The 14,767-nt window shown below is 44.6% G+C and overlaps 1 protein-coding gene across 1 annotated transcript in view; it reads right to left on the bottom strand.

Annotated features, from left to right (window-relative positions):
* Positions 1–14,767, bottom strand: part of LOC138282672 (RING finger protein 151-like) — a 160,697-nt gene that overhangs the window by 135,015 nt on the left and 10,915 nt on the right. The window lies entirely within an intron of this gene.

Below are 14,767 nucleotides of genomic sequence, written 5' to 3'. Positions count from 1 at the left end.
ACAGTGAGGGTTAGAAAAATAGCCCACCCCAAGACCCTGAAGGTAGGTGTAAAGTGCACCTATATTCCCCAGAGAGCACAGAAGTCGTGATAGGGGAATTCTGCAAGGAAGACCAACACCAGCAATGCAACCAAAGTGGATTTCCGGGCGAGAGTACCTGTGGAACAAGGGCACCAAGTCCAAGAGTCGCGACAAAGTCGAGAGTGGGCAGATGCCCGGGAAATGCCAGCTGAGGGTGCAAAGAAGCTGCCACCGGATGGTAGAAGCTGTGGATTCTGCAAGAACGAAGAGGGCTAGAAACTTCCCCTTTGGAGGATGGATGTCCCACGTCGTGAAGAAAGCTCGCAGAAAGACCGCAAACAAGCCTTGCTAGCTGCAAGGGTCGCGGTTAGGGTTTTTGGATGCTGCTGTGGCCCAGGAGGGACCAGGATGCCACCACTTGGATGAGGAGACAGAGGGGGCACCCAGCAAGTCAGGGAGCCCTCACAGAAGCAGGCAGCATCCGCAGGAGTACCGGAACAGGCACTTAGAAGAGGAGTGAACCGGAGCTCACCCGAAGACACAAAAGGGAGTCCCACGACGCCGTAGGACAACTCAGGAGGTTGTGCACTGCAGGTTAGAGTGTCGGGGACCTAGGCTTGGCTGTGCACGAAGGAAATCCTGGAAGAGTGCACAGGAGCCGGAGCAGCTGCAAATCACGCGGTACCCAGCAATGCAGTCTAGCGTGGGGAGGCAAGGACTTACCTCCACCAAACTTGGACTGAAGAGTCACTTGGACAGAGTTGCTGAGTTCCAGGGACCACGCTCGTCGTGCTGAGAGGGGAACCAGAGGACCGGTGATGCAGTCTTTTGTTGCCTGTGGTTGCAGGGGGAAGATTCCGTCGACCCACAGGAGATTTCTTCAGAGCTCCTGGTGCAAGAAGGAGGCAGGCTACCCCCAGAGCATGCACCACCAGTGAGCAGGCGAGAAAGCGGCAGGATCAGCAATACAAGGTTGCAGTAGTCGTCTTTGCTACTTTGTTGCGGTTTTGCAGGCATCCTGAGCAGTCAGCGGTCGATCCTTTGGCAGAAGATGAAGAGAGAGATGCAGAGGAACTCTGATGAGCACTTGCATTCGTTATCTAAAGAATTCCCCAAAGCAGAGACCCTAAATAGCCAGAAAAGGAGGTTTGGCTACCTAGGAAGGAGGATAGGCTAGCAACACAGGTAAGAGCCTATCAGAAGGAGTCTCTGACGTCACCTGCTGGCACTGGCCACTCAAAGCAGTCCAGTGTGCCAGCAGCACCTCTGTTTCCAAGATGGCAGAGGTCTGGAGCACACTGGAGGAGCTCTGGGCACCTCCCCTGGGAGGTGCAGGTCAGGGGAGTGGTCACTCCCCTTTCCTTTGTCCAGTTTCGCGCCAGAGCAGGGCTGGGGGATCCCTGAACCGGTGCCCACCACAACCCCTACTGCTACACCTAGTGCCCCTAGTAATAGCAGTGGTGGTGGGAGCAAACCTACTAATAGCCAATCCAAGGGAGTAGCTGGGCTCACTTTTGGTAATTTAGTTGGGGTTGGTCTTGTTAGGGAGACCACAGAGGCTGTGCTAGTCTCTGAAGGTGCCATTGATTTGGCCACCTTGGTTGCTTGTCCCCTTAATATGGATAAGTACAAACAACTTCCCCTAATCAATGGTGTTGAGGTTCAGGCCTACAGGACACAGGTGCCAGTGTTACCATCGCAATAGAGAAACTGGTACACCCTGAACAACACCTACTTGGTCACCAGTACCAAGTGACAGACGCTCATAACAACACTCTTAGCCACTGCATGGCTGTTGTGAATCTCAACTGGGGGGGGGGGGGGGGGGGGGGGGGGGGTTACTGGTCCAAAGAAAGTTGTGGTTGCCTCAGATTTACCTGTAGACTGTCTACTAGGGAACGATTTAGAGACATCAGCTTGGGCAGAAGTGGAGTTGGAGGCTCATGCAGCAATGCTGGGCATTCCTGGGCATATTTTTGCTTTAACCAGGGCTCAGGCCAAAAAGCAAAAAGGACAGGGTGACTTGGATCCTGGAACAATGGACCAAGTGCTCCCTAAAGCTAGGGTTAGTAAGGGTAAATCCCTACCCACTATCCCTCCCTCTACAGATGATTCAACTTCTGAGGAAGAAGAATTTCCCCCCTGTGCAGAACCTTCACCAGAGGAGCTGGAAGCAGACACTGCTGAGCTTTTGGGTGGAGGGGGGCCTGCCAGGGAGGAGCTGAGTGTGGCACAGCAAACCTGCCCCACATTAGAAGGTCTAAGACAGCAAGCTGTCAAACAGCAAAATGGGGATGTCAGTGACTCACAGAGTTTACTGGGAGGACAACCTCTTGTATACAGAGGCAAGGGACCCAAAACCTGGAGCAGCCAGGAGATTGGTCATTCCCCAGCAATACAGAGAGTTCCTCCTAACTCTGGCACAGGACATTCCCTTGGCTGGACATTTAGGGCAAATTAAAACAAGGGAAAGACTTGTCCCCCTGTTTCATTGGCCTAGGATGTCAGAGGACACAAAATACTTTTGTAATTCCTGTGTGACCTGCCAAGCCAGTGGCAAGACTGGTGGCACACCAAAGGCTCCGCTTATTCCACTGCCTGTGGTTGGGGTTCCCTTTGAAAGGGTAGGGGTTGACATAGTTGGCCCCCCTTGACGCTCCAACTGCTTCAGGCAATAGGTTTATCTTGGTGGTATTGGACCATGCCACAAAATATCCTGAAGCAATTCCTCTAAGGACCACTACAGCACCTGCAGTGGCAAAAGCCCTCCTGGGAATCTTTTCCAGGGTGGGTTTCCCAAAAGAGGTTGTATCAGACAGGGGTAGCAACTTTATGTCTGCATACTTGAAGGCCATGTGGAAGGAATGTGGTGTAACATACAAATTCACCACACCTTATCATCCACAAACAAATGGACTGGTAGAGAGGTTTAATAAAACTCTGAAAGGAATGATAATGGGACTCCCTGAAAAACTCAGGAGGAGATGGGATGTCCTGTTACCTTGCCTCCTTTTTGCTTACAGGGAGGTACCCCAGAAAGGAGTGGGCTTCAGCCCCTTTGAACTCCTATTTGGGCACCCTGTAAGAGGTCCTCTAACACTTGTGAAGGAGGGTTGGGAACAACCTTTAAAAGCTCCTAAGCAAGACATAGTGGACTATGTACTTGGCCTAAGATCCAGAATGGCTGAGTACATGAAAAAGGCCAGTAAAACCCTTCAGGCCAGCCAAGAGCTCCAAAAGCAATGGCATGACCAGAAGGCTGTTCTGATTCAGTACCAACCAGGACAGAAGGTGTGGGTCTTGGAGCCTGTGGCCCCAAGAGCACTCCAAGACAAATGGAGTGGACCCCACATCATTGTTGAAAAGAAGGGAGAAGTCACCTACTTGGTTGACTTGGGCACTGCCAGGAGTCCCCTTAGGGTGCTCTATGTCAATCGCCTAAAACCCTACTATGACAGGGCTGATCTCACCCTGCTCATGGCAACAGATGAAGGACAGGAAGAAGAGAGTGACCCTCTCCCTGATCTCTTCTCTTCCACAGAGCAGGATGCTCTAGTGGAAGGTGTAGTTTTGGCAGACAGTCTTACTGCTGAGCAGAAAGACCACTGCATAAATCTCCTGGGTCAATTTTCTGAACTCTTTTCTACAGTGCCAGGCACCACTTCTTGGTGTGAGCACACTATAGATACTGGAGACAGCATGTCTGTCAAAAGTAAGATCTATAGGCAGCCTGACCATGTCAGAGACTGCATAAAACAAGAGGTTCAGAAAATGCTTGAACTGGGAGTGGTTGAACATTCTGAAAGCCCATGGGCCTCTCCTGTGGTGCTTGTACCAAAACCTCACTCAAAAAATGGGACAAGAGAGATGAGGTTTTGTGTTGATTACAGAGGTCTCAACCAGGTAACTAAAACTGATGCTCACCCTATACCCAGGGAAGATGAGCTCATAGATACACTGGCATCTGCCAAGTATCTAAGCACCTTTGATTTGACTGCAGGGTATTGGCAGATCAAGTTATCAGAGGATGCTAAAGCAAAAACTGCATTTTCGACTATTGGAGGGCACTACCAATTCACAGTAATGCCCTTAGGTTTGAAAAATGCACCTGCTACTTTTCAGAGGTTGGTGAATACAGTCCTGCAAGGGTTGGAAGATTTTAGTGCAGCATACCTAGATTATATAGCTGCCTTTAGCTCCACCTAGGATGATCACCTGGTCCACCTATGGAAAGTTTTGGAGGCCCTGCAAAAGGCAGGCCTCACTATCAAGGCTTCAAAGTGCCAGATAGGGCAGGGGAAAGTGGTTTATCTGGGACACCTTGTAGGTGGAGAACAGATTGCACCACTTCAGGGGAAAATCCAACCTATCATAGATTGGGTTCCCCCTACAACTCAGACCCAGGTGAGAGCCTTCTTAGGCCTCACTGGGTATTACAGGAGGTTCATCAAGAACTATGGCTCCATTGCAGCCCCTCTTAATGACCTCACTTCTAAGAAAATGCCTAAAAAGGTATTGTGGACAGCTAGCTGACAGAAAGCTTTTGAGGAGCTGAAACAGGCCATGGGCACTGCACCTGTCCTAAAAAGCCCATGTTACTCCAAGAAATTCATTGTTCAAACTGATGCATCTGAATTAGGGGCAGTCTTATCACAACTCAATTCTGAGGGTCAGGATCAACCTGTTGCTTTTATCAGCAGGAGGTTGACCCCTAGAGAAAAGCGTTGGTCTGCCATAGAGAGGGAGGCCTTTGCTGTGGTCTGGGCACTGAAGAAGTTGAGGCCATACCTGTTTGGCACTCACTTCATTGTTCAGACAGACCACAAACCTCTACTTTGGCTAAAACAAATGAAAGGAGAAAACCCTAAATTGTTGAAGTGGTCTATATCACTTCAGGGAATGGACTATACAGTGGAACGTAGACCTGGGAGTACCCACTCCAATGCAGATGGACTCTCCAGATATTTCCACTTAGACAATGAAGACTCATCAGGTCATGGCTAGTCTTATTGTCCTTCGTTTGGGGAGGGGGTTGTGTAGGAAAGTACCATCTTGCCTGGCATGTTACCCCCATATTTCACTGTATATATGTTGTTTTAGTGTATGTGTCACTGGGACCCTGCCAGCCAGGGCCCCAGTGCTCATAAGTGTGCCCTGTATGTGTTCCCTGTGTGATGACTAACTGTCTCACTGAGGCTCTGCTAACCAGAACCTCAGTGGTTATGCTCTCTCTGCTTTCTAAATTGTCACTAACAGGCTAGTGACCAATTTCACCAATTCACATTGGCATACTGGAAAACCCTTATAATTCCCTAGTATATGGTACTGAGGTACCCAGGGTATTGGGGTTCCAGGAGATTCACATGGGCTGCAACATTTCTTTTGCCACACATAGGGAGCTCTGACAATTCTTACACAGGCCTGCCACTGCGGCCTGAGTGAAATAACGTCCACGTTATTTCACAGCCATTTACCACTGCACTTATAAGTCACCTATATGTCTAACCTTCACCTGGTGAAGGTTGGGTGCTAAGTTACTTAGTGTGTGGGCACCCTGGCACTAGCCAAGGTGCCCCACATCGTTCAGGGCAAATTCCCCGGACTTTGTGAGTGCGGGGACACCATTACACGCGTGCACTATACATAGGTCACTACCTATGTATAGCGTCACAATGGTAACTCCGAACATGGCCATGTAACATGTCTAAGGTCATGGAATTGTCACCCCAATGCCATTCTGGCATTGGGGAGACAATTCCATGATCCCCTGAGTCTCTAGCACAGACCCGGGTACTGCCAAACTACCTTTCCCGGGGTTTCACTGCAGCTGCTGCCAACCCCTCAGACAGGTTTCTGCCCTCCTGGGGTCCAGCCAGGCTTGGCCCAGGAAGGCAGAACAAAGGACGTCCTCAGAGAGAGGGTGTTACACCCTCTCCCTTTGGAAAAAGGTGTCAGGGCTGGGGAGGAGTAGCCTCCCCCAGCCTCTGGAAATGCTTTGATGGGCACAGATGGTGCCCATCTCTGCATAAGCCAGTCTACACCGGTTCAGGGATCCCCAGCCCTGCTCTGGCGCGAAACTGGACAAAGGAAAGGGGAGTGACCACTCCCCTGACCTGCACCTCCCAGGGGAGGTGCCCAGAGCTCCTCCAGTGTGCTCCAGACCTCTGCCATCTTGGAAACAGAGGTGCTGCTGGCACACTGGACTGCTCTGAGTGGCCAGTGCCAGCAGGTGACGTCAGAGACTCCTTCTGATAGGCTCTTACCTGTGTTGCTAGCCTATCCTCCTGCCTAGGTAGCCAAACCTCCTTTTCTGGCTATTTAGGGTCTCTGCTTTGGGGAATTCTTTAGATAACGAATGCAAGTGCTCATCAGAGTTCCTCTGCATCTCTCTCTTCACTGAACTGAACTGAACTTCACAATTCTAGGTGTGTGTTCTTCAACCACATTCTTTACTCACAGTATACCAGGGGTATGGAATTTAATAAAATATCTACTTGTCCATGGGACAGGTTGCTTCTTAAATCTACTTGTCCTGTAAAAAAATCTACTTGTCCCTTTGGTGCCATGTAGTGCGGAGACAAATTATGGAAGCAATCTCATTATGTAAGAGTTCCGATAATAGCGTCTCTGATTATGTCAGGGCTAATACTATAGTAGGGCTTGAATACTTGCAATTTCAATCCCTATTATAGCAATTCCCTTATCTTGCCATCTTTTCACAGATCTACCTACTGGGGCTGAAGGAAGCAGTAAGTAATAGTTCCATGGCTGGATTGCCTTTGAGTCTGCAAACCTACCAACTTGCATGTTTTAAGAATTTTCACCAGCTCTTCTCTAATCTTTTCCCTTATTGAGAAAGGTTGGAATGTATGCCTGACAATAGCAAAAGTAGAAGCTCTTCCAGGGTTTGGAAAAAAGTGGTTAGGGTGAAAGTGAACTTGTAAACGCTCAATAGATTTTCACATGAACAAATATACACATGCACATTTGCTCATTCTAAAACATGAGTTCACAAATATTTTCTAGGAGTATGATTTCCTGGTCTACTTCTGTAAGTTCTTGTGAACTCATGAACACCTTTCATTCAAAGACATATACCATGGGTGCACTTTTGTGACTTTCTTAAAGAATTGGGTGCCTAATTAGGTCTGGTGTTAACAAAGACATTTTATTTTTATTAAACGTCTATTCCTCTCTATTGGCTGGCTTTACTGTGGGTGATCGCATTCTGCTCTTCCACAAGGAGCATATTGGCACACAAAGTAGTTTTTTTTCAGTGCTGGGAACTACTGTGGCAATCAGTGGCGTAACGAAACTGGAGGGGGGCCCCCCTGCAAAGAACATGGAGCCCCCCTGCCACTCACTCAGGGCAGGTGCTGTGCTGAGGGGGCCCCCCTGCAGGGGGATGCGGGGGCCTTTGTTACGCCACTGGTGCCAATGTGTGCTTTTTTAAACCAAAAACTTTTTTTTCTTTTTGCCAGTGTTTGTTACAATGGTGAGGGCCTGGCAGCTCCCACAACATTTAGGGGCTCATTTCAACCCTGGTGGTACAGGACCGCCAGGGCGGAAATGACGGAAGCACCGCCAACAGGCTGGCGGGGCTTCCAGGTTCATTACGACCGCGGCGGAAGCGCCGCGGTTGCATCGCCGGGGCCGGCGGTCTCCCACCACAATGGCCCCGGCGGTAGTAATCCTTTTCAAGGCTGGCGGTACAGGGAGTCGCGGGGCCCCATGACAGGGCCCCATGTGCTTTTCAAAGCGCGACAAATGCAACTGCACCCGTCGCACAGCCGCAACACCGCCGGCTCCATTTGGAGCCGGCTCCCATGTTGTGGCCCACATATGTCATAATGGGCACCAAGGGAGTGCGGCCGCATTGGCGGCCGCACAGTGGTTACAACTTGGCGGGCGGCGGCTGCCACCCACCAATGTTGTAATGAGGGCCTAAGTGTTACAAAAGCCATGTCAAAACAAGCCATGCATTGACGAAACCAAAAGACTCACAAAAAAATTTTAGATCGGTTTGCTTTGCCAGTGCTTGTTTATTTTCATGCTTCCCATAATCTTGTTGAAAATGGTTACAATGATTTTCCATTAGGAATATTTTTTGTGAAATAATAGTGTGTATCAACACATTTTACTAAATGACACTTCAAAGCAATAGCATCTAAAAGTTCATAGTAGTGAAACTTTTTTTTCCCTACTTGCATTTTTTTCTGAACATTTTGTTTTGAAAGCAAAGAACCATCACTTTTGCTTACAAGCTTCTGCAAACATTTGCATCTAATCAGAGAGCATTCTGGTAGCATTGTACTTAGCCTCATTTTGTTAAACTTTTCAAACGTATGTACACTTTTTTTTTTTACTGGAACCACTGTCAGTAGTGCAGTGTGACCTTAAAACGTTAATATACAGCGCTCACCCTAATAATGAAGGCTTTTCACTAATGAACCATAAATACAAGTTTGAACACTGTTAACATGTGGACACACTGTAAACTGGCAGCCAAAGGGACTTGTTGCCCTTTACCCCAAACAATATGTCTGGGCATACACATGAGGTTTGTGATCACTCAATAGTGAGGAACTCCTTCCCTACAGAAAGATATTTTGCCCAACAATACACAAGCAATTGTCTTTCAAAGACCATGTAACTTTTTCACTAGGTCATAATGCTCTGGACGCAAACCCTACAGTGTTTTCCTCAGTATCATTTATTTGTGTGATCATACCACCTATCCCACACTTGTTGGCATCCATGGTCACCAGACTTTGTTATGATATTTTACCTTTCAACAATTCAAACTCTTTTCCCATGCTTCACTCCATTCAAAAAACAATTGTTGTTTTAAGCAAGGACCTTAAACATTCAGATTTTGCTGCACAATTCGAAACTTGGAGTAATATTCATACATCCCAAAAAAAGTATGGCACTTGATCTTTGCCTGTGGGGGTGAGTGCTTGTACAATAGCATTGACCAAACCGGGTTAGGGCTCCACCCCTTTCTGAGATATAAAATTTCCCAAATATTCTATAGATGGCTTTGCAAATTCAAATTTTTTCTTGTTGGTAATAATGCCCACAGCACTCGGTCTGGACAAGGCTGTCTCAAGTATTTCATCATGTTCTTAATTGTCACTTCCATCAACCAATATATCATTCTAAAAGGTTACTGTGCCCTTAATCCCAAACACTACACTGCCCATGCTCGTCTGAAACACCGAGGCAGCTGACACTAACACAAAGTGCATCATTCTCATCTGCTTGCTGGTGAAACGAAAGCTGTGAGATGTTTTGAAGTTGTCTCTACACCACTCAATGAAATGCTGGAGTCAAGTCAGTTTTGCCGAAATACGTGGCCCCAGCAAATGTAGTCAGGATATCAGCAATTTTTCGGCAAAGAGTGTGAATGTACCCATCTTTCTGTTTTTATACTGTGAGAGTTGACACACACTCCAAATGTGCTGTTCTTCCTCAATGTAATAACAAGGGGAGATAGTCACAAGGATGACACTATTGGTGCAATGACTTCCTGTTTGCAAGTTTATCAACCAAATCCTCTCTGACACTAAAAGGTGATGTTTCTCAGTTTACGTTTGATGGGGATAGCTCCATACGTCACTCTTATTTAGTGTTTAGGATCTTTACATTGCCCCAAATTGTTTAAAAACACTTTTTGAACTAATTAACCAATGCTTACACTGACCTCCATGTGTCTCACTTACCAAAGAGATTTGCTCTGTGGTTTCTGGTACTAATGTCACACCAAATAAACAAACCAAGAATAGTTAAACCTTTCTAGGCCACATAAACATTTTCATGAATCAAACTTAAACACTGATTCAATATACTCCAGTTAATAATTTTTTCTCCGTATGAAACCAGGCTCCTATCTGGTGGTTCCTTGACCCTATTGTCCCATTCCTCTTCAAACAGCTCCTGGGTGATCATGGCCATTCTACTTCCTGAGTCCACTAATCGATTTAAAGCATTTGTATGAAACTTTTTTGATGATGAATTATACTACTCCTTCTAATGTAACTTCCCATAATCCACTGTTGTCACAATCAACACCTGCGCTAAAAAATTGATTGTAGGAATAACCCCTTGACACAATATGCCAAAGTGTCCTTGCTTACCACAAATTAAAATCTAAAACAAATGTTCTTTTGTTTATAGATTTTTTTTCTTTTCATCTTTCCCTCCTTTGCTTCCTTGTGTGTAGCCTTTATGAACATTTCTGGCTGATACTAATTTCAGAATTTGGCTTTTGACCACTCCTACTCCAAAACTGTCTTTTCCACTAGTTCTCTGAAGGAAGCCTGATAAATATCAATGCTTTTCACTATACTATGTTTCTTGGGTGCTTTAATGTGAGTGACCTCTCTTAAGCTTTTTCATCCCCACATCGAACAATGATATAGTCCCTAATCAATTGTGGGGTAAAATTCTCAACCTCTCAGTCTGAAGCTAACATGCATCGAGGCACCACATGTGTATCTATGGATTAATCTCAATGTTACTCTTTTGTTAAAAAAAAGAATAAATAATGCCTTGTAACTACCAAACTCTGCTATTCGTTAAATTGTTTTTCTAATCTGTGTACAGCCTATGGGTACTGACAGCTTCATCTTCTTCTCTGTTACTTTATGAGGAGGCAAATGTTCGGAAACAGCCTGACCCTCATACCATAAAGTATGTTCTAAAAGATGACATTTACATTCAGGGCAGTACCTGTTACTGTCTATGGCACCTACATACTTTGTGAATGTTCGGAACCATGTTATCCATTTGAATGGTGGTTTCCCTGGGAGTTGAAGAAATACTGAGGGTTTACACTGCGCATCAAATGTGCTGGTGTGAATCACCGTTAGAGTTAAGTTTCTGCCACAAAAGCCACCTTTGACACACTGAGTCTGGGTCGACTCATCGGGAAAGCGAAGGTAAGAGCCGCTGGTACTTTCCCTCTCTTCCTCAGAGGTACTTTCCCTCTCTTCCTCCTTTTTTAATCATTAGTATGTTGTAGCATATATTTGTGCTCCAGGACAGCACATTTCAGCAGCATATTGTGACAGTCAGAACCACTGCTCCTTTCGTATAACAATAATTACTATACAGAGTGCATTAATGCATCACGGCACAATCATCTCCTCATGTTTTCCAAAGGCTCTTCACTTTACTGTGAAGCTATTTAGGAACTGCTATGAATCTACCACAACCTACAATATACATAGTAACAATCAGCCATGCCACATTCTGCTGGGCCTTCAAAGCAGATAAGCACATATCGTATTGATCCCCACTATCAATTATTTGATCAGCGATGGGGAAAGGCACTGTATCACTTAGAACACAATTAAAAGGTGTAGCACGAATTACAACCTTAAAAACATTTGGCAGACCCCCTAGCCTACTCCTCATGTTATTCATGATTGATACCGATGTTGTCATATAGATCTTCCAACCCGGGGGGGCAATTTAGTGTCAAGAAAAAATAGAAGAATTGTTGATCAACACATTTACTACGATATGATGTGTCTCCTGATGTAGCCCTGTTTGCTCCTGTCTGGTAGGCTAGCGTTAAGGCCTACACTCGATCCTCTGGGGTAAGCATATACATGTACGTAATTTTTTAAGATGATTTTTAAGGCAGTACAATCATGTGTGTTTATTTGCATTGTTCACTAGTTACATTGTGGAATCACATTTTGGTTCTTCACCAATTTGGGACTAATGGGCTCTGTGATACACAATGACAATTGGACCTATCTCTGTGGGACAATGTACAACTAACACAAGCTATGCTTACTGATATGTTTCTGATATTACCTGAAACGCACTATATTGCAAGGCTTGCCATTAGAACAGCCACCATGAAATATCATTGTCATTGCATGCTAGCTGAAGCAGTCTTCCTTCTTGAAGATACCATTTGTGTACGTGCTGTTCTCAGTTCTGTCATAAGATGTATCACGCGATATTAGACAGGTAGGACATATTAGGTAACTTCCTTGTCTGTGCTTCAATTTACTATATATGGTGCATTATGAAGAATTGACTGTAGCACCTTTGGCAATAGTGAAGAAATGATCATACATCAATGTCAAGGACCAATGAAATGCTCGATTCCGTTTGTGGTTTGATATTATAAAAGATCATGTATTACTTCCTTATTCAGACTGTTCGAGCTGGACTTATGCTGCTCAGTCTCCATGTACATGTATTTGTATGTTTCTAAATAAACCTTTTTGTCTACCAGGAAGAGCTGGCTAACGGTTGTTTGTATCCTGAGATGGGTATCTAAGATTCTGCTTCTACAACATGACCACCACATGTTTTTGATTTACACCTATTTGCGTGTCCACACCATCCCTGGAAGATCACAGTGATGGTTCTAAAAACACTTTTCTTGTCTATGTTTGTCTCTTGATTGTGTTTTGACATATTAACAGGTTGAGACAATGATGGATACTCATCTAGCTCTTGGAAAACTTGAGGTAATCTTTTTGAATTAAGTTTTGTATTTAATTTTTCGATACATCATCTCAATAAGTTGGCAAAACGACTACAATATGGTCATGAAGAATACCTTCACAACTTAGTAAAGGGTAACAAATAGGCAGAAACATGTTGACCCCTTGCCAATGACTGGGTTGAAAGATTCTCTCCCATCTTAGTTTTAGTAACACTAAAAAATCCTGTGTCACAATTAGCCTACCATACCTATAGAATAGACGACGGGCACTGATGTGGTCTGTGCTTCCTTTTCATAAATTACTGTTTCCAGGTGCGTTGGTACGTTTTTCAATCCAACTAAAGCAGGGTCGATTTCTTAAACATAAGCTCAGCACAGGATAGATAGTGTCTTGGTCACGTGGAGTGATAAGGTAACATAGGAATGGCAAATAAGCATCATTTGCCTATACCATTCCAACATATGTGCCTACAAGGAGGCTGTGGTAAGCATTTCACTTGTTTGAAAGGTGAAAATGAGCCCAAGGGCAAAGACACCTTCTAAGCAATATGAAGACACCTCAGGCTAGGATATAACAGAACCGAATGTGTGGCAGCATGTGTGCAGCAAAGCTGGCAGGCATTATCTCGAGGCTCTAAAAGCATTACTGGTATGAGTGTAGAGCCCATAATGCACCCACCCACGTAGCCTCAGTGGGGAATGGTCCGCATGTGTACTATAAAAACACCAATGCTTTTGTGTGCCTTAACTTGTATGGTTACGTTTGTATTGATCTGCTATGTCATTTTTATACCAGATTAGAAATTAGTAAAATCATAGTATGTATATGCATTTACACACCAGTTTTAATGAACTGCAGTGATGTAATTTCATGTTGTACAATTGCACATTTACTAAAACATGCTAGTAAGGCGTTCTGAAGTTGGCACAATGAAGAGAGAATTTCAGACAGTATTAGAGTCAGCTCCTATTAGTTTTAAGTGTATCTGGACTTCTCACACTCCTTCCCATGAGAAGATCCTGTAACCTGCTCATTGATAGCTATCAGTTAATTTAATTTTTGTCAAAAGTCCCCACTCCCATTCACTTGTACAGAGAAAAAGATTTATAAATATAACAGAACAATATATGAATTTCCACATTACAAGCTCCGACTGATTAAGGTCGAAGCTTTGGACTGTAGAAAAGGCAATTGCCTTGCATTAGTTGTGCTTGCTTACTGGCTATTTTGGATCAGATCATTGTTAGACTTTCTATGAAATCCTGAGTGTTGTTTTCTTTTACACACACTACATCCTTGATGCTTACAAAAAAATCAAATGAGATAGAGTAACTTTCCAAGATGCTATTCACAATTTTCTACTCTTCCAGAAACATTGTAACATACAATTTGCTTACTGATATATATCCCAATCTAAATGTAGTCTGAAGTCACCTTTTAAAGCAGCAGTTCATTACAAGCACTGCATGCAAGTTGGGTATCCTGATAATGGAGATATTTTCTCGAAAGTGCTGTGCTTTAACCCAAATAATATATATCCGGATAGAAGCTCTGATGAAGTCAAGAAGAGGAATGTCACTTGATTAGTAGGACACAGTGTAGAGGCTTCAGTCACACATGAAGGACTCTTACTGATGATCATCACCAGTGTACCAAAGATGCAGGGATCCAGCTGAGATAAAGATCTAAAGTAGGTTTATTCCACACGAAATGCCTCCGCCACCAGTAGAGCCATTTTCTGTCTCAAGTGCAGCCACTCTCTCTCTCCTCCAGCTCTCTGCATCATCACATTTTACAGATGAACATTCTGACTAGAATACCACACAACTCCTCAGCACATATTCATTTGAGAAACATAGGCACACCATCTAATCACGGAGGACCAAATTAATAGCCCTTTTATTCCCTCTATTTAACTTCATAAAAGACCAAAAGATGGGTGTGTGGTTATTTCACAAAAACTATGGAAAAGTTGCTAAAAAAATTCTTATCATTATGCCAAACCACGTTTCAAACACATAAAGACCACTGGTTATCATAAGATCGTAATGCCTTCAGACAAATTACCAGGAATCCAAGTGGGGGGGAACAATGACCTTGGTGCAAGAAGAGGGACATAAGGCAATGCAGAAAAGTGAACAAAAAAAAAAAAACAAAAAAAAAAAGCTACGTTAAGTTAAAAATAGCTATGTTAATGCCAAAGAAATCCTACAAGAATTTATAAAAAAGGCCCCCGGCCAGACTCAACCACTTTTTAGGTTTTTTACCAT

This window comes from Pleurodeles waltl, chromosome 2_2 (assembly GCF_031143425.1).
Source record: "Pleurodeles waltl isolate 20211129_DDA chromosome 2_2, aPleWal1.hap1.20221129, whole genome shotgun sequence".
NCBI lineage: Eukaryota > Metazoa > Chordata > Amphibia > Caudata > Salamandridae > Pleurodeles > Pleurodeles waltl.
This window is presented reverse-complemented; position numbering and strand designations above follow the sequence as displayed.